Source organism: Spermophilus citellus, assembly GCF_964194105.1.
Source record: "Spermophilus citellus genome assembly, chromosome: 12".
NCBI classification, from domain to species: Eukaryota; Metazoa; Chordata; class Mammalia; order Rodentia; family Sciuridae; genus Spermophilus; species Spermophilus citellus.
The window spans coordinates 378,072-400,327 of record NC_138198.1 but is presented as its reverse complement, the minus strand read 5'-3'; the positions used below and the strand labels follow the sequence as shown (position 1 = coordinate 400,327).

Sequence of the window (22,256 nt, the reverse complement as noted above, 5' to 3'; positions counted from 1 at the left end):
GAGAACTCAGACACTATTTTCTGCCCATCTTTGAGCCATCTGGGAGTAGAGAGCTGTAGTACCCAGGAACAAGAAGAGGCTGCCTTTGGAATAACTGCTTTCCACCACAGGGTCCAAAGTTAGACCACAGCTTGAGAGAGAGGGTGACAGCAGGGGTACTACTTGATGAGGTGGTCCAGGCGGAAAACTATGAGGACCAGCCAGAGGAAGTACAGGAGCCAGGCCAGGAAACCCCAGGGAATGCCCATGGAGGAGTCCCCTCTGAACGCATGTCTAGTTCAGATAGAATCCTTGTGGGCACCGGGAAGAGCGGCACCCATCAAGTGATATTTTCTTGCTCTTTCACTCCAGGGTAGATGCTGGACTTGAAGTGGTCAGAGACAAGATCACTAGGCCCATCTGGTGGAAGAGGTAGGTGTACCAAATGCCAAGGGAGAAGTCTGTCTGTGGTTTGCTGGACTGACTCTGCAGGATTCCAGTAAGTCTAGCTGTACCTGAGAAAGAAACTCCGTGTTTCATGCAGTGTCCTGTTTTGACTATGAACCTGGGACTGGCAGAGTAATTACTGCAACCAGACCTCATTCTGCCCCTGGAGAGAACCAGTGGAGCAGGTAAGCCTTGGGGTCCCTAGATTTCAACCAAGGGCTGAAGCACGTGTGCCTACGCAGTGTGGGGACCACAAAGTCAGTTTTGAAGATGTCCATGAGTGCAGCTTGTTCACAGTCAAAGCAGCAGTAACTGGGATTAGAGAAGATAGTCCTTTAACGCCAAAGTAAATTAATAGAAACCCACAAAATACTATGTTCAAAAAAGAGATTTGAAAAATTACTTGAAAGAATATTGCTTTTTTCCTCAGAACTATAAATCTCTAGTGTGTATTAAATGTTAGCTTTTGTGCTAGAAAATGAATTGCTTAATTCTGGAAACACAATATACCACAATTGTGTGTACTTTATTCAACAAGTAAATGTTAAGTTGGCAATCATGCAGTAAAAATAAAAACAATGACGATATCAAAATCATCCAGTAGGAATTATGCAAAGTGTTTTAATATTGTAACTCATTTCCTTTTCACTACAATATTATTACCTTTCATTCTCATTTTAGGAAATGATGTTTGGAGACACTGAGTGACTTGCCTAAGTCATAGACCTAGAATGTGGAAAGTTTCACTCCAGGGACCACAGTGTACAAAAGAAACTTGTGCATCTTATTGAAGTTTTTCTTGATGTTGGAGATAGGTATGTAAAGTGTTCCTAGCAGCAGATTATGGCAGGAATATAGAAGGGTGGTGGGATGGTCTTGCTTGCAAAGTTTCAGTAGGATTCCTGAGCCAAGAGACGTCTGTGTGGTCAAGTGGTTGTTGGCATCAAATGGTAGAGATTGTGACAACATGAGGGAGCAGATGGCAGCAATTTCCAGTACTGGACAAAGAGGGGAAAGAAGAGCTGCAGGTATAATGAGAGTGAATGCACAAAAATGAGCAGACTGCAGGGCTGTGCCAGCCATGTTCCCTAGAGAGAGCTTAGCATTTTCTAATCCCTATTCACTGTGGCTGGCACAACATTATTTTAGAATTTTCTGGACGTTAGATTCACCTGTGGTTTGCGTAACTGTGGTTCCAAGGGAGTGAGAAGCATGGGCCACGTGTTTATGGGGAGATGGAGGTTCTGATCAGGATACCCCAGCCCAGGGAGGGGTGCCCTAGCAGACCTCTGAGTAATCACAGAGACCTGCATCTGTTTGGAAAATGCAGCAATCCACATGGGCCCAGAAATAATTATAGCACTTGATGGTGTTACAAGAATGGTTGTTAATATGACCAATTTTAGAGAACACAGGGGAAGCCATAGGGACTCTCTGGAGCTGGATGTGTCGTACTGGGGATAGTAGAGGATAGGAAAGGTAGCAGAATACAACAGTTACTAATATGGCAGTATGTAAAAATGTGGATGTGTAACCGATGCGATTCTGCAATGTGTATTTGGGGTAAAAATGGGAGTTCATAACCCACTTGAATCTAATGTATGAAATATGATATGTCAAGAGCTTTGTAATGTTTTGACCAACCAATAAAAAAAAAAAAAAAAAAAAGGTGGTGAGAAGGACAGAAAGTGTAGCTGTGTCTGGGAAAGCTTGGAGGAACTCCTTCCTGTGGGTGTTATTACAAGTCAAAGTGCTTGACATTGTCAACAGCAGTGTAGTCTATGAAGGGGAATTGTTCCTAGAGATAACTGTGTAGAATGCCGCCCTGTTTTTGTTTGGGTTTGGTTTTGCTTATTTGCAAAAGGGCTTTTTCTCTTGGAGTATGAAGAAGGCATCACATATTTTACCAGTCCACATTGTATTCTGGAGTGCCTGATTTGTTGAAGTCAGTGTGAACCCTGTGTTAAATAAACATCTATTTCAAAACTGAATTTGCAATAGATTCTAAATGTCATTTAGAGAGTCTTTCCTCTGTGGATTTAAGAAGTCACTTCAAGCTGGACATGGTGGTACACCCCTGTAGTCCCAGCTACTCAGGAGTCTGAGGGAGAATGATTGCAAGTTGGAAGCAGCCTATGCAATTTAGCAAGATCCTGTCTCAAAGTGAAATTAAAAAGGGGCTTGGGCTGTAGCTCAGTGGTAGAGCACTTGCTTGTCCTAGTCCCTGGGTTCATTCTCTAGTTACTGCAAAATAAAACAAATTATTTGCGGCAAAATGTTTTGATGTGAAAAAATTTGAAAACAAATGAGAGATATTTTTGTTATTTTCTCCAAATCCTAACTTTTTGGTTATCTATTTCTTGATATGTATAAAAATGCTAAAATATTTATAAGGTTTACAGTAGGTAAATCTTATGAAAATAAAATACAGATGGCTATAAAGTCTGTAATGTAAATGTCTTTGTAATGGATTGAATCCCCTGGTTTACTTCTTCTGGATAAAGTTCTGGGTTTCTGCCATGAAAACTGGACACAGATCATCGGTATGACTTGTGACAGATGCATATGCAGTGATGGATGAGAATATTGTTTTATTGCAAACTGTTCTTTGTTGTTTTGCACAACTAATTAAGCTATGAGTTGCTACTGAGGGACAACACATTCAGAATGTCATAGTAATTAACTATTTATTATGAACGTTTGTCTGTGTTCAGGCTTCACAAGTGCCTCTAAAGACTGAGGAGTAATTACTTAATTTAACCCTGTTAAAAATAAATTTGAGGGGCTGGGGATGTGGCTCAAGCGGTAGCGTGCTTGCCTGGCATGCGTGCGGCCCGGGTTCAATTCTCAGCACCACATACAAACAAAGATGTTATGTCTGCCGAAAAAAACTAAAAAATAAATATTAAATTCTCTCTCTCTCTCTCTCTCTCTCTCTCTCTTTCTCTAAAAAAAATTTGAAAAGCATACAGTATTCTTGGTAAAATATTTTCTGTATAGAATCTTTCCTAATTTGTTTCCTGTTGATCTGATAACCTAAACTTACCCTGTATAGTTTCACTATAAAAAAACCAAATAGTCCAATAGAGAGTACTAGAGGACATTCATGATCATATTGCTTCATTTTGTGATTTGATGACATTATAAGGGAGTACAGTAGAAAATTAATAGGTATAACTTTGTAATTATGTTGAAGGGGATTTCTTGTTGAAACAGACTTAAAGAGCTTTGCGACAGCTCTGCTCTTTTTAATGAAAGGAGTGTGATGTTTTTATCATGATGGATAGTCTGAGAGACCCAACCAGTGACATGCTTGACAGATGTCTTTAAAATAAATGAGACAAGAACAGTGGGTTGCTCATGAGTGATAAGAAGTTTGCAGTCTTACCAATTGCATCTTTTGGAGCTGAGGTTTAAATAAATGAGATTTTTCATTAGGGTTATTCTAATATAAATATGATTAAATATACAGTTTTCTCAATTTGGGTGTTTAAATATTCCTCAGTAGTAGTTTCATGAGGTTCCATGTGTATCTCAAACATAGACTGATATATTTTGAAGGATTCTAAACTGTTTGAAGCAATGTGTCCTTTTCAGCCCTATAATGAATATATAACAGAACTTGACTGCCTGAGTCTTAGAAAATGTTCATCTCTTAGAATTCTTTTCAAAGTGAAATTGTCTATTTAGTTCATCAGTTTAAGCTATGTTCACTAAACATTAATACTTTTGTTTTAGAAATGTGTGACATCATTTGAGGGTTTTACCATATTTTAAGGAACAAAACATTATAACTACAAAGGATTAAATATAGCCTTCCCAGAGGATAAAATAAGAATATTGCCAGAAATCTTATTTGTAAAAAAATCTTTCCATGATTCTTGTTTCACTTGAAAATAAAGCAGATTCTCCAAACTTGACACTACCTGTTATGTGCAGAAAAATGTGCTAGTTGGACGGCTCCCTGGGAGTTGGAGTCAGTCCTGATGCCTGGTTGCTGGTTTATTTTTAGAATCCATTTGTTGCAGGTCTTTATTGTGTTTCCAAAGTGGCCAACCATCTTGAATTCAGTTCTTATCTCCAATGAAATAAAATGTGACACTGATGCATTTGACTTGTGAATAACTAAAGCTGGACAAATAAGCTGATTCCTATCACTGAAGGTGGGCAGCATTTGTTTCTGTTTAAAATCTGTGATTCTCTAACTGTGGGTCAGAGCTGAGGCTGGTGTAAACCTGCAGAGGGAGGGATTTTTCAGGTCCACACTTGGAATCTGCCGTTCTTCTGTTCAGAGGCAACGGCATCACAAAGGAACGGAAGTTCCTGAGGATTTTCCCAGGCAGAGAACCCCATCTGGGAGGCCACATTGACAGTGTCTCAGTGTCTCAGGGGTCTGGGGGCAGGACAAGGCTGGTTGTGTCCCTCTTGTGCTTCCAGTTGGCTACGTGGTTGCAGATGACTAGGAAGGAGGAATGGATGTAGGGTCTCTGAGAAAGGTCTCTTTGGGACCTCTATGAAGTACCTCTGGGGTTTCTTGAGAACGTGTGAGGTCTCTGGAGCTAGGATAGAGGATTCTCTGCTGTGGGGACGTGTCTTTATGCAGTGTCTCCTCGGTGTCTGTACAGGAGGAGGCCTGTGTGGACTGCGAGGCTTTGGAAGTCTCTCAGGCGCTGTGGGAGGTCTCTGAGAGATCTGGATCCAGACCCTGGGGCAGGGGCAGGGGCAGGTCTCTGCGTGTTGTCTCTGGATGAGGTCTGTGTGGGAGAACTCTGTAGAAAATGGGGAACATGAGGTCCTGGGGACTGTACGGTCTCCCTGAGAGGTCACCCGTGGTGCTTCTGCACAGGTCTCTCTGAGGTCTCTCTGTGCCTGTTTGTGTCGGAGGTCTCTTTGGAGGAGCCTCTTGAGGGTGCTCTGGGTGAGGTCTCTGGAGTCTGTGAGGTCGGGTGCTGCCGTGAGAGGCCTTGTGCTGTCTCTGTGGCTTCTTACAGGGCCATCTTTCAGGGGTGTCTGAGAATTCCTCATGAGAATCCGTGAAGCTCCCACAGGCCTGGGAGGCTGCGTGCGTCTCTGAGGGAGCGGTGTGCGCCTGTGGCCCTGAGAGGCTGCTGTGGGGGGTCTGAAACCTTAGTGCAAGTCTCTGTCAGAGGTCTCTGAGGTCTGCGTGGGGACCTGTCCCCTCATGTTAAGGGAAGTCCTGTAGGATGTTTTCTGGGTAGTGGTCAGCGGGCTCTGAAGCTCTCTGTGGGCTCTTGTTGGGGCCTCTGTGTGCTCTGGGTGTGGGTCCATCTGTGGGACATGTGAGGTCTCGGGAGGTTCAGGCCACTGGGTGGACCCTGAGGATCTCAGTGTGGGTCTCTGTCAGGAGCTCCAGAGGCCTTGGAGAGTGTCGGTGGGGGTCTCTGTGGGAGTCCGTGGAGCCCTCTGGGAAAGACTCGGGACCGTCAGTCCGTCTGTGAGGGTTCTGTGGGGAACTCACTGTGGGGAACTGTGCTGCTCTGTGGGGAGGGTCTGTCGGGGTGTCTGTGCAGGACTCTGGGGGTCTCTCAGTAGGAGTCTCTCTCAGGGATTCTGTGGAGATCTCTGTGGGGGTGTCTCTGTCTCGGTCTCTGGGAGTTTCTATGGAGGCGTCCGTGGAGGATTCTGGGGGTATCCCAGTGAGTCTGTCAAGGATTCTGTGACAGTCTCCGTGTCTCTGAGGAGGTCTCTGTGGAAACAGCCCCATCCATAGCCTTCTTGCCCCTCATGAAGGGCAGGGCTGGTGACAGGAGAAGGGATCTGCCTCTGTCTGGCCCGTTGGCAGTGCTGTCTGTGGTACTTGCCCCCTCCGGAGCCATGTTGTGCCTGTCCGACTCCTTCCCACCCAGAACTTGCCACTTGGGTCCATGAGAGGACCTGGCAGTGCCTGGCCCGGGCCATTTCTGCTTTCCCTCTGGAGCTGCCTGGACACCCGAGGAGACAGAACCTGGCTCAGGAGAGGCCTGTGGTGTTGTGCCCACACCCTGCGGGCCGCTCAGTCCCATGCTCAGGGAGGGTCTTGGTAGGCATGGGGGTGGAACTCATGCCATGTTTCCTGCCTCAGTGGTGCCTCCTGGAGCAGGACTGCCCACCAGGGAATGAATGAGGCCCATGGAGCAGTGCCCACTTGTCACTGTGTATGGGGCACAGCGTGGAACACTCTAGAGAAATGGATCCTCTCCCTGCTTTGAGGTTTTCTGCTTTCCCATGTGGACAGGCCCCGAGAAGAGGAAATCTGGACTGGAAGCAGAGCAAGGCCCAGAAGGGACCAGTCCTGACCTGTCCCCCTCCCCAGGAAACTCCCACATTTTGAACAGGTCACTTTCCCTTGTGGGAACAGATCCTGTCTGATTGCCTTTCCCCTGGAAATCTATGGGACAAACAAGGACTGAAGCCAGGAGACTTGCCCTGTGACCCCAGGCTGCCTCCTTGGCCCTTTTAAGTGCCTGCTTCTTCCAGGGAGTGCTACTAGAGCTCTCTGTATGTGTCAAGGTCACGGCCTGGACTTTCCACCCACTGTCAACTCACCCTTTCTTTCTGGAATTCAAGAGAGTGCTGCACAGGCCTTAACATACCCTTCAGAATCCATCACCTCTGCTTGAAGGATGGCTTCCTTTTAGGTTTGGGTCAGAGCTTCCCAGGCCTGTGGTGGGGGAGCCCAGGGGGAGGCCGAGGGAGAATGGGGTGAACGACTCAGCCCATGAGGTCTCCTTCCTCCAAGCTGCTGGCTGGCACTGTGAGAGCATGGCACCACTTAGGATGACCCCATGCCACTCTGCCTTCTTCCTGGGCTCAAACATAAAATTTTTCTCAAATATTTCACCCTGGACCCAGCATGACAAATCATGGGACAGTTACTGCACAAATAGTTCTACCCAGGAGAGGGCACAGGGCTGTTGACCCTTCCCTATGCCTCCACATGGCATAGACAAAGCCACTACCTCTAATGAGAAAAAAAATGTGAATTAGAAAGCAGGAGTCTTCTCCAGAGGAAGAACATCAGCACACAAAGAATGCACATGAGGCAAAATAGTCATTCTCTGTATGGACTGATGTATATTTTTTTTTTTTTCAGAAAGAAAACTTTTCTTACCAGGAAAACTGAAAAACATGGTATGTTTGACCAGATAAAACCTTTCTGAAGACAGCGTGTTAGGTAATGATGGAGGTGACCTGAGATGCCTGCCCCTTGGCCTAAGCTGGCAGGGACTGGCTGGTGGGACAGGCTCCCTGAGCAGCAAGGACTGATGGCTGTCCTGTGGCCCTTGGGGCTGGCATGGTGATTACAGGCCCTATCACTCATTATTTATCCTTGGCTTTGTGTAGGAGGGACCCCTGTGGTGATAAGATTACCCACCACGAGGGGCCTGGGCCCCTCTTTATGTCAGTGTAACTCTGGTGGAGAACCTCCATGCTGATGTGCCAGCTTGTCCACCAGGATCTGTCCAACAGCTGTCACAGGCTTCAGCCGTTTCATTATCCATCAGCACTCTGCTGGAGACTGATCCCTGCATCTTGGTCGTGGCTGACAGGGGTTTGACTTTTTGCCAGGAATCTTGCTGCCCTCTGCCTTTTTTATTGGGGTGCAGAGACTGCAAACCGTGGTTCTTCCTTCTCTCAGTACAGCTTTCTGGAGGATCTGACATTTCTCTGGCAGGGAGGGGAGAGACTTCCCTCTCAGGAGGCCCCTCCTCCTCCACCTCTGTCTTTCTGGTCTCTTCCGATCTTGAAGACTGGGACTGCTCTTTGATTTCCGGCATTGCCATACCAGAGCAGGGGTCTCCTGAGGCCACAACTCCACTCTCCTCCCATGGCTCATACCTGGCCCCTCTCAAGCCTGGACTGGGCTTGAGGCTGCCTCTTGCCATTCCTGTGATCATCCTGCTGTGCTGGGTTCTGCCTGAGAGACTGTCAGGGTAAGGTTGAGAAGGCAGGGCGTCCTCCTGTGTAGCTGGAGGGACCACTGAGGGCTCCTGGCTGCCACCCAGTGGGGTTCCTCTCCAGGCCTTCTGCATCTCTGCAGGTGAGGGGTCAGGGAGGGGACTGTGCAGGGTGGGAACTGCTTTTTTTTTCATTGCCTTCTCTCCTGGACCTTTCCAAGGAAGTCCTTCTGGGGACCGGGCAACCTTGGCAATTGAGTCGTCTGTGGAGTCACAGGGGACCAAGGGAAGGTCTGACTGTGAAACGGGCGAGGCTGGTTTCTCATCAGAGTCTGGACTCGTGGGATCTAGGGTCTGGAGGTTTGGACTCCACCTGTGTCGCACTCGAGACCTCATAATATCTGTTTCTAGCATCAGGTGAGTTCCTGGATCCAGGAAGGAAAGATTCTGGGAGGTGTTCACCCGAGATAGCTGGTCCTTGGAGGATGCTAGATTGATACTGTTTTTGTGGGTGCTGTACTTGGGAAAGGTGTAGTTGGAAGCAAGCCAGGATCCACGCACATACACGGGGATTATGCCCTCATTGATCTGTACCAACTTTCTGCTCAGATGGTCTTGCAGGATTTTTTCCAGAAGTTTCTTATTTGAATCCATAGATATGTCACTTCCTGAATCCTCCTTTTCATTTTCCAGAACCTTTACTGAGGTGCCTCTTGAATTCCAGGGTAGATCTTGTGGGTCCCTCTCTAGGTCTTGCTCTGGGCCCTTGAGGAATATTTCAGAGCATCTGGACCTCACCTTCTGCACACCTTTGCTTTTTTCACCAGCAAGTTCCGAGGGCCGGGCAGCCAGGAAGGGGCCATGCTTATCTTTGGCCTGGCACCCAGAACACTTCCTGGGGAATTTCCCCCGAGGCTGTGTCAAGTCCTGGGAGGCTTGAAGTCTGCAGGGAGAGCCATGCTGGTGTGCATCTGTGGTGAACCTCCCTTGACTGTGTTTCTCTGGTCGCTCTTGGAGCCTGCTGCTGTTAGAATCCCTGGGAAGGGCGGAGGTTGACTTGGGGCTCAGGGAGGGGTGACTGCCCTGACGATGGTTGAGAGCCGATTGGCTGTTGGCTTCCTGAGATTTTTGGAGCGAAGAGGGTAACACCTTCCTCCATTTATGTTGCTTCTGCAAGGGCCTTTCCACCTGCTGATTTTCAGTTGGGCTGAAAGGCCACACCTCCTCCTGGAATGTAGGGCAAATTGTTCTCTGGGTCCTCTTCTGGCGTGGAGAAGAAGGTGGTAGGTTTGGGGGAAAGGATGTGAGGTGGGTGTGGTTCTGGGCCTGAGCCACAGATGGGGGCAGTGTTTGTGTTAAAAATTGAGATTGGGCCCCAGAGTTGGGCAAGGACTGGTCCTGGGAAAGTTGTGGAGGTTCTTCAGCCAGAGATTGAACTGGGGAAGAGTCAGAGACTCTGTTGAATGTCACGTCTTTGCATTGTGCAGAGGAGGACCTCTTAGGTACCCAGGCAGTGGCCACCAGGGACTCACTGTGCAGAGAGGGAAGGCCCCAGAACAGCTGGCTGCCTTTGTGCTCTAAGGAGTCCCCCGAGGCCTGGTGGTAAGAAAGATGCTGGGAGTCGGGAAGCTGCTCTGGTTTCCCTTCTGTGCTCCAGAAGGGGCGTGCGGTGGTGCCCCTCCTGCCCCCCAGTGACTTCAGCATTTTCCCCAGAGAACCCAGGCAGTGCTCTGGGCCCACGGGTTTGAAAGAGGACCCGTTCCTGGTATTCCCCTTCCACATTTTTAGTTCTGCTCTTTTGCTGATGAGCATCTCCAGCAGTGTCTGCACATCAGGGTTGATGAAAGAGAGGCCCCCAACCTCGACTTGCTGGTGTGTGGGGTCTCCCCAGAGTGTGGAGTCTCGGGGATGGGGTGAAAGATGTCCGTCTTTCTGGGATCTGGCGTGGGTCCAGGTGGAGAAGAATAAGGCCTTGGTAGTCGTCCACCACCAGGAGAAAAACAGAATGCAGTAGCTTATGCAGTCAAGTCCTGAGATGGCTGTGGTCAGGGATGCCCAGTAGGAGTGACCTGAAAGGGAGCCCTGTGGGATAGGGCCCAGAGGGACTCTGGTCAAGCCAGGCTGGTGGTCTTCAGCTTCATCCGATAGGGATGAGGCCAGAGGTAGAGGGTGCTGGGTCAGGGGGAGCAGGGAGGCCAACAGGGACACGGAAGTAGAAGAATGTTCCGCCTTCTGCCGAGGTGGCTGGTGGGCTCCAGCAGGCCTTGGTTTGAGTCCCTCACTCGGAGCATCTTCAGGTAACAGCTGAAGAAATGTCACGCTTTCATGGAACTTTCGAAGGTGGCTGCGGGGAACAGAAGGCACAAGCTGCAGTGACGAGTCGGAGGGACCGAGAGGCTGTCCAGGGATGGGCACCTGTGGCCCATGGACCATCCACTGCCCCACATACTAGCTTCACCAAGTCCTGGCTCTCCCTCTTCCCAGGGCTTGAGCTACAGCCCACTCCAACCTGGAATCTCCCTTCTAGGTGAGCCCTGGGCCCCGGGGTCACGTGACAGGACTGGGTGGGAGGAAGGGTACAGAGAGAAGTGGAAAGTTCCTGACCTTTGCAGAATTAAAGCCAGTTGTTGTGTTTCCTCCACTTTCTTCCGGCAATCTCTACAAGCTGGAATGGGAGAATGAGTTATGGTGGAGAAGGAAGGGGCCTGGGATTTTTCAGGAAGCTGAGTTGAATATCCTTTAGGAGCGATTGTGGGCGCTTAGACTCTGGAGCCCAAGCATCAGTGTCCAAAGCCATGCAACCAGTGAGTGACAGCAAAGTACAGGGAGAGGGGGCCACATTTGATTGTAAACAGGTTGCTGCTACATCCATCAATCCCCGTGGTCCTCACAGCCACACTGGGTTGTCATCTCACAGAGGAATCACCTTAGAGACTTCTCCACGGGAGGACCGGAGGGCCCACCACAAACCTGGCAGCCTTGCTCACCTCTGGCCCGCCACGGCTTCATTCAGAGCACAGAGCCTGAGAAATCCTGAGTTCTGGTTTCCCTCTCAGGACCCTCTCTCTGAGGCTCTCTAACTGATGTCCTCAGAGACAGGAAAAGAGATCAAGTCACCTCTGGAGGAAGGGTGGAGCCTTACCTTTCAGAATGCTTCTCCTCTTCTTGCTTTTCTTCCTACACCTCTTCTCTATCTGATATTGAGAGACAAGAAAAAGGGGTTGGTGCCCCATCCTCATTCTCTTCATAGAAAAGCTGCCAGCTCATGTTTCTGAAGCACATGCCTCCTACATTTAAATTATGGAAGTCTGTGTCCTTCTCTTTTACTCACTTTTCAAGTGGATAAAAATACTAGACTTTGGTTTTCTTCTTGGGAAAACACAAAAGGGGATTTTCTATGTCAGCTCCATCGTGGGTGTTCCTCAGCCATTGACAGACTCCTTTCCCTAGGTTCATCTCAGCTGCCAGGCAGGGTTCTGCTCCCTGAGGCCAGGGGGGACTCCAGCCGGTGACGGAGGCCCTCAGGGCTCAGCATAGCCCTCACATTCTCAGCCCAGCACCCAGGGATCTGCTAGGAGAAGGTTACTGATGACTAGTGGCCCTCCCCAGAGGGCCCCGACCGCTCTCAGGAGTCCAGTCCTCAACCACAGTGTATGTTTTGCTGTGGGACCTGAAGCTCACCACACACATGGTCTGAGAGCTTCAGACAGGAGAAGTCTTAGGGCATACTCTGTCCCTGCCCTGCCCGGCCCCACCTGACCCAGAAGAATGACACTCTGTTCTTTCCTGAGATGTCCCACCTCTCCTCCGGATGTTTGATAAGAGGAAAGAAGAGTAGGAAAAAGAGAATCATGGTCTCTTGTGTTTTGATCAAAGGTTCCTTACCTTTCTGATATTCCTATTTTTCAAAGGCGGCAGCGAGAATACGTGATTGTGGAAGTAAGGGCCTAATAGGATAAAGAGCACCAGTCCCCCCACAAAGGCAAGGATCATTTCCATCACCCAGTGGTGGAGCTGGGACTCAGCTAAATGAAGAGAGGACTCATGATCTGAGTTGTAAAGTCACTCTCAGGTAGCTGCGTCCTGAGAGCTCCCTTTGAGAGCAGGGAGGAGGGCTCAGGCCAGCATCACAAGAGCTAGGACCCCTGGTCACAAAGGGACCTTGAGAGTGGGGGAGGGGTGGTCAGAAGAGGCTGCACTACACCCCTCCTCCACCCTCCTGGGCCTTCTAGATCCTTCCTTCCAATTCTGCCTGCTCAACTTGTCAGATGTAGACTTTAGTGCATTTTCTGTTGTTCACCATGGAACACAGAAATTACCTGTTTGCTTGCAGATCTCTGCCTGAACATCCTTTTTCATAGTTTGTGAAAATGGGAGTCGTCTCTGGAATTATTATTTCAAAGTGATTATTTCTTTCTCCATTTCTTCTCTCAGCGACTTAGACTCGCCCACATTATATGTTCTTGTCTGGCATCATGGAACTGAAATTTATTTTGTACTTATTTAGCTTTGTGAATTTTGAATAAAAAGTTTTTAGAATTTTCCAATAATTTTACTGTCTTCAGCTAAAGGGTCTTAAACAAAAAAAATACTTATAAAAATTCATGAATTTGAAATAAGTGTTCAAAAGCTATTTTTTTTTGGTATGCTGTTTCCATAGTAAATAACACTTAAAATGTAGAAGACATTTTGGAGACTTGTGTACATACACAAGTGCACATCCACACACCCACACACCCTTTGACAAATCAACCCCCTGCTTTCACATCTAAGAATGAAGAATTTCTTGCTTCCCAAAAGCCTTCCTTAGTGTTTCTTGTACTGCTGGCAGCAAATTTTCTCAGGCTGAGTTTATCTGACTGCATATTTTTCTTCATTATTAAAGGATAGATTTACTAGACAGGGACTCTTTGGGTAACTCTCTCACTGCCTTGAATATGCCCCCCACAGCCTCCTTCAACTGTTTCAGAAGTCAGCTGATAACCTCACTGTGGTCTCCTCGTGCCCAGGGGATTTGTTTTTGTTTTGTTTTTAGATTTGTTCTTCTTAGTTATAGGTGACAGAGTCTATCTTGACATTTATTTGCTAGAAAAAGGATGAATCTAGAGAATTTTTTTCTCTGAGCCCTTTAAGATTTTCTCTTTGCCTTTTCACAGTTTCACTGTGATGTGTCTAGGAATGGATATGTTTGTTTTCATTTTTAAAGAGGGGAAACATTGAACCTAGATTCAGGAAATTTCCAGCCCTTATTTCTACAAGTATTTTTCTTCCCCCTTCTCCTTCCTTCCTTTCCTCCCTCCCTCCCTCCTTCCTTCCTTTCTTTTCTTCCTTTTTTTTTTTTCTTTCTTAACCACTGAGCCACATCCCCAGTCCTTTTTATTTTGAGACAGGGTCTCAGTCTGCTTAGGGTGTCACTAAGTTTCGAGGCTGGCTTTGAACTTGTGATCCTCCTGCCTCAGCCTCCCAAGTTGCTGGGATTCCAGGCCTGATTCACTGCACCTGGCTTCCCTCCTTTCTCTCTGGTCTCTCCTTCCACATGTGGTGGTCGCCATGGTGACGGGGATGTCCAGATCAGGCAGCACCACTTGCTGGAAGGGTCTTCGCTCCTCGCTGCTTCAGGTTGGCTGCTGATGAGGGTCTGTCTCTGGGCTGTCCACTCTGTTCCACTGACTGTTTTCTGTTCTTTCTCCAATATCCCACTGCCCTGTTCAGCGTTGCTCCACAATAGGTCTTGAAGTCAGGTATTATCAGCCACTTGTTCATCCAGCTTTGTTTATCCCCAGTGTTGTTTTCACTATTCTGGGTTTTTGCCTCTTTTTTACAAACTTTAAAATCAGTATTTCAGTCTCCACAGATTACCTTGCTGGGATTTTGTGGGGATTGCATTCACTCTGTAGAGCTGAGTTGGAAAGAACTGACATCTTAATGATATTTAGTTTTTCTATCCATGTGAACATCACCTGTCTCCTCATTCATTTAATCCTTTGGTTTATTCCATAACAGTTTATTAGTTTTTTTTTCACACAGAGCCTACAAATATTTTGTTAGTTTTTTCCTGAGTATTTAAGTGTGGGGAGGCTAAAATAGATGATTTCACTTTTAAATGATTCTTTTGAGTTCCTTATCTGATATTTCATCCACTTCAGTACTTTTGTCATCATTTACTATTGAAGTCTGACCTTTAGGAGGTGTCATGTTACCTTGTTTTTAAATATTTTTTGTATTCCTGTGTTGTTTTATTTCATCTATTGGAAGGACTTTCGCATCCACTCTGTGGGTTCCTTTTTAGGGCAGTTTCCATTTCCTAAAGTGTCCTAGAATGACCACAATGAATGTCCTTGGGTGAGACTGGGGGACCAACCCCAGCAGTTTCTACTTGGGGCTTGGTCATAAGTTTGGGTTTTTGTGTCTTTGATTCTTTGTGTTAAAGGATAGCTGAAGGCTGAGTGTCAAACTGGTGTGTAGAGCAAGGTAAGCTGTCTTTTGGTTTAATTCAGCAGCAGAGTTTCTACCCTGTGAACTTGTAGTGTCTCTGAGGTTCCCAGAACCTCACAGAATAGGGGGAAACAACAATAGCAACAACCAATGCAAACAATATTCAGCATTGGTTTCTACTCTGCCATCTATAATGTTAACTTACCACAATAAACAGAAATGGTAGGGTTAGCAATTGCCGTCAGCAAAAACGATAAGTCACCGTGAACTATATCTGGCATCAAAGCACACAACAGATGTCAGCTATGTCACCCATAGCAGTAATAATTGCAACAGCATTAATACTGGGGGCAGGATTTATAGAAAACAATTAGTGCTAAAAGATGGTAAGAAAATAGTTAATTTACAGAAAAGAAAATGTATAGGTAGGAAGGCTAAAAAGAGTTTATAATTTCAAAAAGTAAATAGAATGTAGGATATGATAGTGATAAGAAAGGAGGAGAAAAAATGTAAGAAACAAAATAAAGGGAGAGTGAAAGAGTAATAGAATCTGGCTGTTAGCAGAAGAAAAGAGAGAAAAAGAAACAAGAGAAACACAAATGAAAAATGATATGGAAACAAAAATCAAAATATAGTGATAAAAAATCCTAACCCTGAAAGGCAAGGCAAGGGTAAATAACCACACTTAAACAAAGCTAAAAATGGGAAAAAAGAAACAAATGTATACATATATAGTCTGTGAACCAACTAGCCCAGCACACACGGGCGCATGCACACACACACACACACACACAGAAGGAAAAAAAAGATTGTTTACGAAAAATTAAGGAAGCATTTCCATTGAGATGGTCAAAATAGTACATGAGAACAGATGGTCACTGTCTATGCCTGATTGTCCTTCTTTTCCTTTTTCTTGAGCTGTGTACTGAGTGTGAGAAGAAGGGCTGAGGGTTGTTAAATCTTTCCTCTTTTTGTGTTGTTCACCAAGCTGCCAGCTGGAGTGACCTAAGTCTGAAGCTGGTCCCAAAAGTATCAGCTTCCCTTCTCACCAGTACTAGGTAGGATGGGAAGTCCTGTCTGCCCAGAGCAGGTGGAGGGATTCCCAGGCTGGGGCAGCTGCAGAGTTCTGTGGGTCTAATGAGGCAACAGGGGCATTGCTGGGTGGTGCCTGCTCTGCAGAGATTATGTGGGTGCACCCCTAGGGCCTGGCAGGTGTCAGTCTGCTGAGAGTCTGGATCTTGGGAGTCTCCCTAGGATTTCACTTGTTGGGTCGGGGAGCCAATTCTTCAGTCCTTCTGCTGCCCATGAACCTGCCTGTCCAGGCTTCCTGGGCCTAGTCCCTGGGCGTAGTCACACCTGCCTCTTGAGACTCCTGATGTGCCTAGCTGGCCACACAATCTACCAGATTCAAAGCGGGAAGTGAATTGGGCTCCGCTTCACTTTTCTGACTAGAATCCCCCTTGGTAAAGTTTGCTCTCCACCTGTTTTGCTCTGATTCTGCTAGGCATCGCCGAGGTCAAATGGCAGACACTTGCTCGGACCTTGTAGCCATGTTTGCTCAGGTCTTCCAGCTCTTGCAGCAGCATCTGCAATGTGGCAACCTCAGGATGGCTCCTTCTTCAGCTCTCTGTGGCATTTGGGAAACGTGGGCACTTTTCATGTACCAGTGCACAGTGTAGCCTCTGGATCAGCTAAGGGCAGGCTCCTTTTCTGATCTCAGGATGTTCCATACTAAATTGGCAACTGGCTTGTCTCCAATGTAGTCTTTCTTCTTAGTTTAATAGACCCAAATTTCTGAGTCTCTAAGACACCCTGGCCAACCAATATGGAGTTTTGATGAAATCCCTCTCTCACCCACCTCACAAAGAAGCAGTACTCCTGCTGCTGGAGTCCCAGGTCACAGAGCAACGAGGAACGCAGGCTTCCTCTAGTCTGCCATCTTGAATCTTGCAGCTGACATGATTTCTTCCTCAAATGTAGGTTAGGATTAATTTGGAACTACTCTAGGTCTGGTGCTTTCTGTTTGGGAAGGTTGTTTATTATTTATTATTAATTTAGCATCTTAGATGGATGCAGTCCTATTCAGTTTGTTCATTTCTTTTTGTGATAGATTTGGCATATTTGCCTTTCAAGAAATCATTCCATTTTATGTAGCTTATTCAGTTTGTGGGCATAGACTTGTTTATGGTATTCCTTTATTTGTCCTTTTGATGTCCATGTGATCTGTATCGATGCTACCTCTTTAATTTCTGGTATTGGTGATTTGTGTCTTCTTTTTTTCCCTTTGTTTGCCCACCTAGAGGCTCATTGATTATATTGGTTTATTTATTCTTAATTGACAAGTAATAATCACGTGTTTATAGGTATAACAGAGTATGATTTTCTCGAGGAACAGGGTATCATCAGTGTATAGGAACCAGATATCAGTAGGGGATAAGGACAGAGCAAGGTCCTGAGCAGCCGTGCAGATAGCCCAGAGGCTGGTCCTGGAACGACCTCGGTCCTCTTTGAGTATCTGGACAGATGGGGGGATTGTGGTAGACTGCTACGCTGGTGATCCCAAATGAACCACACCTCCAAGTGTTCATTCCCTGCAGACACTGACTTTAGACTTGACCATATGATTTGCTTTGGCAAATGCTTTTTGGTCACATGTAATGTAACAGAGACTAGTATTGAACCGTCACACTGGGCTTGTTCCTATAGAAAACAGCTGGCATCTGTGGAAGCTAAGTCTAGTGGAAAGTGAATGATTGTAGGAAACAAAGTCTCAACATTTCAGCTACCTTTCCAAGACCCCAGCAGATATGTAGGTGAAGTCATTTTATGCCATGTAGGTTCAGCCAACTAAAAAATGAATGTAACTTCATAAATGTTCTAGGCAAAACTAGCTGAAAAAACTACAACCAAACTATATAATCATGAGGACTAAAATCATAGTGTTTGAAATCACTGTTTTGGGATGGTGTGTTATGCAGCCATGGCTAACTGAACTGTGATGCTGGGTTCTGTATGGCTTCTCAACATTGATAATTTGAATAGAATTTAAAATAAAGTCAAGTTTAGTATTAAAATCCTTCACAATGGCTCAGATAATCTCATGTTAGATTTTACTCTACTTAAAGGCTTGTGCTAAGATAAAAAAAAATTCCACATTATTTGCATGGTCTGTCATTCCTAAATTCTAGATTTTATTGGATATTAGGGAGATTGTTTTAATCTTAAATCAACACTCTGTTTTAGTTAGTGTCTCTTTTTAAAACGTCTTTCACGGTTTTACCCTATTCTGGAGTAATGAGGGACACAGAATAGAGAGTGAAGGATGCCTCTTGGGCATCACGAGGAGCCACCACAGGAGGAGGAGAAGCCCCACTCCTGCCGCACTGATAGGTAGTTAGATCTGGCTGCCAAGATATCAGGTGCTACCTTCATGTCTTAGTAGGGGGAAAGGTGATAAAAGGTAATTAGAAATTAGTACATACATAGGAAATCCTATGTGCTACATAATTATTTGCTCTCTTTCCTATACGCTGTGAGCATGTGAATGGTCATTATATGTAATTTGTAGAGTTTTATGGCTTAATATGTTGAATTTAAAAAGTCAAAATAGATGCTTCTCAGTCACCTCCACACTGTTTACCCTCAGATGTCCGTGTTCTGTGCTCTCTCTTCCCCAGAGCACGAGGTTCTTCACTGTTCTGTTTTGAGTTGGGGATAGCTGTATTCTGGGTGCTTTGAGATCTTTTGTTGTGTGTGTGTGTGTGTGTGTGTGTGTGTGTGTGTGTGTGCACATGCACGCCTGTCTGTCTCTTTCTCACTTTATCTTTGTCTCTCTCCCCGCAACTCTCCTTCTTTCACTGCTAGAGCTATGAAAACTGCATTCTCATGGGGAGTTCTCACTAGTGAGTTCCTGTTTTATAACTTCCACCAACACATTGTCTGTGGCTCCGGTGTCTGCAAAAGAGCCGTTCTTTTACACCAACATGTCTCCAGTCACTCCTGTGCCTTGTTTCACTCACCTGAGCAGCTGTGTAGTGTCTCAATCACGGTGGAAATTCCAAAGGAAGTAGTATTGTAAGAGGCTTTCTGAGAGCCCTAAAAAGCAATCTCTCCTATTTCTAGTTCCACAACCTCCTACACATCTTTTAAGTCACTCAGAGTAATTTGCCTGGTTGAGTTGTCTTTGTAAATGTCTGAGTTTTCTTCCAGATGGAAAGCTTTGAGGGTCATGGACTATTTAATAAATTTGTATGTTTTAGTAATTCAGCTCATCTCTGTACTCACTGGAGCTGTTTCTCACATGTAGCAGCTGCCTTTTGGGAGAACAGGTCAGACCCAGGGGCACACACCAATTCCAGCGAGTCAGGAAGCCTACAAGTTCAAGGTCAGCCTCAGTAATTTCTGAGGCCTTAAGTGACTTTAGAAGACCTTATATCAAAGTAAAAAATTTAAAAAAGGGCTGAGGATGTAGCTCAGTGGTAAAGCACCCCTGTGGTTGAGCCCCAGTTAAAAAAAATGGGGAGACCAGTAGAGTAGAGGAAGTGGGAAGGGAGCCAGGGAGAGCAAGGGCAGAAAGGGGAGGTGCAGGGGAAAAAGTTGACCAGATTATGTACATGTGCAAATATGTCATGGTGAGTCCCACTAGTACATGTAACTATAATGTGCCAATAAAAGTTGATTTAAGTGGTTTGATTAGCCTGCAATGATCGCATGTTTTTACAGTGTTCAGTGTGATCTTGCAATACATGCATACAAATTGTACTGTCCCAATCAAGGTGATTAATACTTCTATCTCCTTATCGTTGCTTCCTGTTTGGAACCTTGAAGCTCCTTTCTTCTGTTGATTTGTAAAATATATGATTGGCTTTTTGAACTATAGTTCCCTCAATCTGCTGTAGAGTACTCAAACTAATTACTTTATCTATTTGGGTACCGATTGGCAGATAACTTCTTTTTTTTTGATATCAAAGATTGAACCCAGGGTTCTTAACCACTGAGCCCCATCCCTTTTTATGTATCTATTTTTTTTAAATTTATTTTTATTTTGAGACAGATTCTCGCTAAACTGCTTAGGGCCTCACTAAGTTGCTGAGGCTGGTTTTGAACTTGCAAGTCTGGTCTCTTAGCCTCCTGAGCTGCTGGGATTTTAAAGGTGAGTGCCACTGTGTCTGGTGACATTAACTTTTTTTTTTTTTTGAGGGGGGGGGGAGGATTTTTTAATATTTATTTTTTAGTTTTCAGTGGACACTACATCTTTATTTTATTTTTATGTGGTGCTGAGGATCGAACCCAGCGCCCCGCGCACACCAGGTAAGCGGCTACTACTTGAGCCACATCCCCAGCCCTGACATTAACTTTTTAAAAACCAATCTAAGTATAGTCAGAAGAAAAAAATGCCAAGAGTTAAAGGTTTTAAATCTATTTGTACAATTAGTCAAAGTTAATGTTGATGTATTGCTTGATATTTTACAAAATGTGGGATTTACTTTGAATCTTGGGAACATGCAGTTTGCCAAATTGGAGCCAGATTTTAAAATGTGATTTTGACATGAAATTTTAAAGGACTCTTTAAAATTTTTAAATGTGAGAGCTACCTCTTACTTTTAGCATTTCCTTTTAGGAAAATGTTTTAGTTTGCATCTGGATTGTTCCCCAAAGACTCATGTGTTGGTTGCTTGGTCCCCTGTTGGTGGTACTGTTGGGAGGTGGTGGAGAATTTAGGAGGTTAGGCCCCTTTGCAGGTGGGTCACTAGGGGATGTGCCTTTGAAGATTTATTTTGTTCCCCATGCATGTACTCACTCTTTCTTTCTCTCTTTTTTTTCCCTCTCTTCCTCTCCTCTCTTCTCCTCTCCTCTCCTCTCCTCTCCTCTGCTCCCTCTCCCCACCGGCCCCTCTCTCATGCCATGATGTTCTGCCTCACTACAAGCCCAGAACCAATGAAGCCTGTGACTATGGACTAAAACCTCTGAAATCATTAACCAAAATCTTTCTTCCTCTAAGCTTTTCTCAGGCATTTTATCATAGTAACAGAAAGCTGAATAATTCAGAAAATAAATGTCTTTGACATTTTGGTCTATTGGATGAGCTATGAGCGCAGAAATATGAATTTCAGGTTATATTGTAAAATTGATTTAAGCAACCAGTATGGAATTTTTATGTGCCATACCCAGCTTACAAAAAAAAGGTGGAGACTACAACAATTTTAATTCTCAAAATACATTTAAAAGACATTATTTCCCTGAATTTTCAATGCAGGATTTTTTTTTTAACTATCACACTCACATGATTCTGATAAAAACAAATGGAAGTACTCATTAAATCTTATAGTAGATGTTGCCAGATAAAGATATAGGAACTAACGCTTATGTAAAAGTGGGACAGCATAAAAGAGACCAAAAACAAACACGCAAACTAGTTTGGAACAAAGTTCACATATCCAGAATAAATCTACTAATTTTACGTCTTTTCAGGCCTCCATACATCTCTAAGCAGAGGGTTTTTGTAAACACAGCAACAGCATTATCCCAAAGTAGTGTGTTGTCACTGTGCACTATGAGGTAGTGTTGTAGTGTGGATGTATTAGAGTTGGGGTCTGCAATGTCCTATAAAGTAGTGTGCTGTCACTGTGCACTATGAGGTAGTGTTGTAGTGTGGATGTATTAGAGTTGGGATCTGCAATGTCCTACAAAGGCCCCTGAGGTAAAGGCCTGGTTCCCAGGGTGGTGCTCTTGGGAGCTGGTGTAACCTGTAAGAGATTGGGGCCTAGTGGGAAGTCTTTAGGTTATCAGGGGTGTCCTCTTAGAGGGGATTTTAAGACCCCATTCTCTGACTCTCTTTTTCTTCCTGGCTTTGAGGCTAGTAGTTTCGTTTGGCCAACCCTCCTTCCATGATGAGTTGCCTGCCACCCCACTCTGTGCCCCAGCACAGAGAAGGTGTGATCAATCATGGCCTCCAAAACTGTGAACCAGAGTGCACCTTTCTCTTTGTGGTTGGCTCTGTCAGGTATTTATTATAGTGGTGGGAATTTGACTAACACCCTAGGGCACCAGTGTTCTTGGGAGATCCATCAATGTGCTAAGGAGCTAAAAAGCTTTATAGTCTGGATGTGACACCTGAGTACAGCAGGAGGGGCTCTCAGAGTGTGGGAGCTGGGACTGCACTTCCGATTCTGAGTGTGTCAAGAGTGATACCAAGTGTGATCTTTGAGTTACCCAGAGTCAATTCCTGTCATTGTGGCTTTTCTTTTTTTTGGGGGGTGGGTACCAGGGATTGAACTCAAGCACTAGACACTGAGCCACATCCCCAGCCCTATTTTGTATTTTATTTAGAGACAGGGTCTCACTGAGTTGCTTAGTGCCTCACTGTTGCTGAGATTAGCTTTGATCTTGCAATCCTCCTGTCTCAGCCTCCTGAGCTGCTAGAATTACAGGCATGTGCCATCGTGCCCGGCTTTCATTGTGGCTTTTGGTCCTGTATAGTCTATGAAGTCTTAGGAC

At 45.5% G+C, this 22,256-nt stretch overlaps 1 long non-coding RNA gene across 1 annotated transcript in view; it reads left to right on the top strand.

Annotated features, from left to right (window-relative positions):
- Positions 1 to 351: 351 nt before the first annotated feature.
- LOC308632072 overlaps positions 352 to 22,256 on the top strand; it is a 31,318-nt gene continuing 9,413 nt past the window's right edge. Inside the window, exons 1-3 of the long non-coding RNA XR_014018417.1 lie at positions 352 to 411; positions 524 to 611; positions 1,108 to 1,241. This is a non-coding gene — a long non-coding RNA (uncharacterized lncRNA). The remainder of the gene's footprint in view (positions 412 to 523; positions 612 to 1,107; positions 1,242 to 22,256) is intronic.